The sequence below is a fragment of the Gracilinanus agilis genome, chromosome 3, assembly GCF_016433145.1.
Source record: "Gracilinanus agilis isolate LMUSP501 chromosome 3, AgileGrace, whole genome shotgun sequence".
Taxonomy (NCBI): domain Eukaryota; kingdom Metazoa; phylum Chordata; class Mammalia; order Didelphimorphia; family Didelphidae; genus Gracilinanus; species Gracilinanus agilis.
In genome coordinates, this window is record NC_058132.1 from 63,743,764 (window position 1) to 63,749,626 (window position 5,863).

Sequence of the window (5,863 nt, forward strand, 5' to 3'; positions counted from 1 at the left end):
TCTGGCTCCTCCCTGCTTTCTCAGCTTTATTTCATGTTATTTCCCTTCCAAAACTCACTGTTTCAGCTAAACTGGAATACTAACTATTTTCCAAGCTGGATTCACCATTTCCAGCCTCCAAACATTCTCATAAGCCATCCCCTATTGTCTCTGACAATGTACTCCCCTCCTCATCTTGGCCTCTCACAGACTCTGACTTCCTTTGAGACTTAGCTGAGGTGCCACCTCCTCCTCTATGAAGTTTTCCCAGATCTCTCCCACTTCTAGCCCCCTCCTTAAGTGTAGCCTCCCTCAGTTTACCTTATATTATATTAATTGTGCATATGTTGTAGTCAGTAGACCATTATATTCCATAAGGGTTGTTAAACTGGTGTCTTTGCAGCTCAAGCATGGTGCCTTGCAAATAGCAGAAATTCAATAAATGTTAACTGAATTGAATTAAAAAATTTCATGTACAAGGGGCCAAATCACAGGTAGGAATTAAAAAAAAAATCCCCAAATCCTTACCTTCTGACCTAGTATTAAATCTAAGACAGGAGAGTGGCAAGGGTTAGGCCACTGGGGTTAAGTGACTTGCCCATAGTCACACAACCAGGAAGTATAAAGCTAGATTTGAACCCAGGTCCTCCCAACTCCAACCTTGGATCTCTATCCACTACATTCCCTAGCTGCCCCTCAGGGTTCAAGTTTTATCTACATTCTTCCCCCATTTCTTTTTCTTTTTTTTTTTTTCCTAGAGCTGATAAACTATTTTCTTCTTTCCCAGACACAGTTGGACTCAAGGGAAAAACTGTCAACTTTCAGTTATCCCTGCTAATGGAAGAAGCAAGCCCACGGGTAAGCTAAAAAGTCATTTCTATTTGGCTTTAGGAAAGTGAACATTTGGGGTGGGGAGAGAAAGGGGTGTTGCCCCAGGCTGAAGCACTGAACTTCATCACAGTGGCCTCATGCTATTATCAAAAAATAAATAAATAACTCCCCATGTACAGAAAGAGGCCAATACTGACTCCCTGTCAGAGGATGTGCACATCTGAATGGTTTTTCCATGCTGGTGGATTGTGCTGACTCAGCTGGATGCCTGGCCCCAGCTACCAAAGGGCAGCTGCAAAAGTAAACACAACTATTAGGGTCCAAAGGGTGAGAGAACCCATGACCCTGGCCTCTGGAGCCCTTAGAGAACACCATTTCTGTCCTGTCACACTCTGGAGCTAGATGAGAGATGCTATTCATATGTCACGGGCATCTAGATGGTATAGTGCAGTGATGGCGAACCTTTTAGAGATGGAATGCCGGCCTCTCCCCCCTGAGAGTGGCCTAGCACTCCCCTCTCCTCCAGCTCTGCCACCTGTGAGCTGCCCACTTTACCCACTGTGCACTCCCATTGGGCTGCTGGGCTGAGGGCAGGGGATGTAAAACAATGTCAGGGACAGTGGAGAGGGAGAGGGGAGCAGCTCCACCAGAGTCCCTCTGCCTTTTCTAGTAACAAAGTAGGGCGGGGAGGGTGGCCACGTGCCCACAGAGAGCTCTCTGCATGCCGTCTTTGGCACACGTGACATAGGTTTGCCATCACTGGTACGGTGGCTAGAATGCCAGGTTTGGAGTTGGAAAGACTCCTCTTTTTGAGTTCAAATCTGGCCTCAGACAGAGGTGTGACCCTAAGCAAGTCGCTTCACCCTCTTTGCCTCAGATTTTTCATCTGAAAAATAACCTGGAGAAAGAAATGGCAGGCTATTCCAGTATCTTTGCCAAGAATATCTCAAATGGGTCAGGAAGAGTCTGACACAACTGAACAACAACAAATTCTAATGTTGTGAAGCCAAGGCATTCTTCTCTCTTTTGCCAATTTGTGAACAAGAGATAGAAGGGTTCATTGCCAAGGCAGAAGGAGGAGATGAGATAGCTGATATGCCTGTGTAATAACATGCACTAGTGTGACAGTCATCTCTAGGAAAATAAAGGACACCCATGCTCAGTTTGTGTCTGTAGTTATAATAATCTAGAGTTGTATAGGGACGTTTCAAACTTGATACCCTGTACACACATCAAACTCAACAAGTCTAAAACAGAATACATCATCTCTCCTCCTAAGTTCTGCCAGGATCCCTGTTACTATCGAGGGAGCCACCATTGTGCTAATCACCCAGTGTCATTCTTGATTCCTCACTCTCCCTCACCCCAGGTATCCACTCTACGAGCACGTCAGATCATTTCTACCTTCATAATAGCTTTTGTAAATGCTTCTCTCCTCTGACAGTCAGCACCATGGCACAGTTCCTCAGTACCCCTGATCTAGACTACTATAATAGCCTACAACACTATGTAACCAGTGTTGGTCTTCCTTCCTCAAGTGTCTCCCTACTCTAGTCCAGCTATCAAAGTGATCTTTTTAGTGTACAGACTGACCAAGTCACCTCCTACTTGATAAACACCAAAGGCGCCCTTGGTATCTCCAGGATCATTCAGTCAATCAATAAACATTTATTTAAGGCCTGCTAAGTGCTAGGCACAGTGCTAAGCACCGGGGATACAGAGAAAGGCAAAAGAAGATCCTTGATCATTTATGAAATCCTCGGTGTGGCTTTTAAAGTTCTTCATGACCTGACCCCTTCCTAACTTTCCAGGCTTTTGACACTTCTTTTTTTTTTTTAATTTGAAAAATGCTAATGAATTAATTAATTTAGAATATTTTTCCATGGTTACATGACAAAAACTGCTGGAAAAATTGGAAAATAGTATGGGAGAGATTAGGTTTAGATCAACATCTCACACCCTACACCAAGATAAATTCAGAATGGGTGAATGACTTGAATATAAAGAAGAAAACTATAAGTAAATTCGATGAACATAGAATAGTTTACCTGTCAGATCTATGGAAAAGGAAAGATTTTAAGACCAAGCAAAAGTTAGAAAATACTACAAAATGTAAAATAAATAATTTTGATTACATTAAATTAAAAAGGTTTTGTACAAACAAAACCAATGCAATCAAAATTAGAAGGGAAGTAAGAAATTAGGAAAAAATCTTTATAACAAAAACTTCTGACAAAGGTCTAATTACTCAAATTTATAAGGAGCTTTTGACACTTCTTAATCCCCTCTGTGATTCAGTCACACTGGCCAGCTTGGTGTTCATCACTCATAAACCTTCATATTCTTTTCTCTGACTGTCTTCCATACCTTGGCTGCTCTGCCTGATGCTCTCTGCCTCCTGGCTTCCTTGAAGCCTACAGCTACCTTTTGGAAGAAGCCCTTCCTGATTCACCTTCAATGCTAGTTCCAGTTCCTTCCTTGGGGATTGCCTTCCATTTATATATATATATAAATACATAACCCTGCCTCAGTTGTTTTAAAACAAGTCAATAAACACTTTGATCCTGCTTCCTCATCTGTAAAATGGAGATAATACTGGTACCACTTATCCAACAGAGCAGTTTTGATGATAGTGCTTGCTTGAAAAGCATTAAAATATGAGTTATTATTACATTCTTTTATTTGATCTGGGAGGGAAGTAATAATTTCTATTTCTATAGTCTTGAAGGTTTCCAAAATGCTTTTTTTGCAATTATCATTAGAGGTCAATAGTGTAGGTAGTCTCCAATTTAACTTGATTCAATGAATGTTTATTAAATGCCCACTACTTAAAACTAACCGAAGGTGCACTGATGGGATGGAAAGGCAACAGAGCCCTTCACTCACCTCACAGTGGCTCATTCTGGTGGGGAATACAATATGCACACAGATATGAGTAAATACAAGATGATTAGAAGGAAGAGAGAGAACAAAGAAGTAGGTTAGGGAAAGAAGGATAAAAGAATGTTTCATGAAGGAGGTACCATCTAAACAGAGGGCGGGAGCCCTCAAGGAAGAGAAGAATTGTGAGGGACAAAGTTAAGGAAGGAGTGCAGTCCAGGCATTGAGGACAGTCTGTGCAAACAAAGAATGTTGATGGAATGCTGAGTTTGGGGAATAGATAGTTAAATACAGTCTGGCTTGGCTGGGACTGAAAGCTCAGGAGGGCGATTAATAATATAAAATAGGCTGGAAAGGTACGTTGGAGCCAGATTGTAGAGGGCCTTAAATGCCAAGTCATTTATTCTCTAGACAACTGTGAGTCACCAAAGAATTAGTGGAGGAAACTGAGATTTGAGGCAAAGTGATTTGCTTGTGGCTTTACAGCTTACAAATGAAAGCCAGAATTCAAACCCAGATGCCCTGCCTCCAAATCTAGTGCCTCTTCTACTATTCTACATAGTCTCCCTCATTTGATAAATTCTTTTGTTTCCACTTAATCTGCATTCATAACGTCTACTATTTGCTTCCCTGCCTTCAGCTTTCTGAACTCCATCCTGCATGGACTAACGGATTAATCTTCCTAACGCACAAATTGTGTAACTTCCTGCTCCCTACGGTGGTCAAGAAGATAAAAGCCCAGATTCCTTATCTAGCATTCAAGGTTCCTCATCATCTGACTACCTTTCAAATTTCATCTTCTAGTTTTCTAGGACAGGGATGGCATACATTCAGCCTGCTGCAAACATCTTCAAATGTAGCTTGAACCAGATTAAAACATAATTAGGAAATATTTGAGAAAAATAAATAAAACTACAATAGAACAGATCATGTTAACACGTGGTTTTCTAAGTTAACATGGGACCTGGGGATCAGCATGTATAATCATTTCTATTTGAGTTTGACATCAATGACCCAAGAGATGAAATGTGGAAAATAGGGAAGCAACACAGCACAGTGCAGGAAAAGCTGGATTTGAAATAAGAGGATCCAAGTTAAAATCCTAGCACAGCCACCCGTGGGACTGGGTAAGTCTCATCTCCAGACTTCAGTATCCTCATTTGTAAAATGAGAGGTTTGGATTGGATGGCCTTTATCAGCACATAAAAGATACAAACTTTTCTTTCAAGGAGTGTGTAGCTTAATAAGTGGGAAAGACATTTATTGCTCATCATAAGTACTTTAAGATTGCTGATTGAAGGCCTTGTCTCTCTCTTTTTTTTTTCCCCCTTCTTTCCTTATTCCTCCAAGCTTCAAGATGTTGTTTCCCCTTTGAATGATCCCTGGCCCAGTTCCCTAACCCCAAGCTCCTTTAATCTTTCACAACCAATCTATTTGGCACAGGGGCTGCTCTACTCTGAGCTCTTTTAGAACCTGGAATGCCCCCACCCCACTGAAAGGGGCTCAGAAAAGGATTAGATACCAGACTCAACTCCACATCTGTCCATCTGTTCTTGGGACCCTGGTGGACTGGGCAGCAGGATTAATAAGGCTAGTTTCAATACCAACATCAATTTCCTTTTCATTTTATATATATATTTATTATTATTTTTTTAAAACCCTTGTACTTCGGTGTATTGTCTCATAGGTGGAAGAGTGGTAAGGGCGGGCAATGGGGGTCAAGTGACTTGCCCAGGGTCACACAGCTGGGAAGTGTCTGAGGGCAGATTTGAACCTAGGACCTCCTGTCTCTAGGCCTGACTCTCACTCCACTGAGCTNAGGCCTTGTCTCTCTCTTTTTTTTTTCCCCCTTCTTTCCTTATTCCTCCAAGCTTCAAGATGTTGTTTCCCCTTTGAATGATCCCTGGCCCAGTTCCCTAACCCCAAGCTCCTTTAATCTTTCACCACCAATCTATTTGGCACAGGGGCTGCTCTGCTCTGAGCTCTTTTAGAACCTGGAATGCCCCCACCCCACTGAAAGGGGCTCATAAAAGGATTAGGTACCAGACTCAACTTCACATCTGTCCATCTGTTCTTGGGACCTGGTGGACTGGGCAGCAGGATTAATAAGGCTAGTTTCAATGCCAACATCAATTTCCTTTTCATTATTATATATATATATATATATATATAT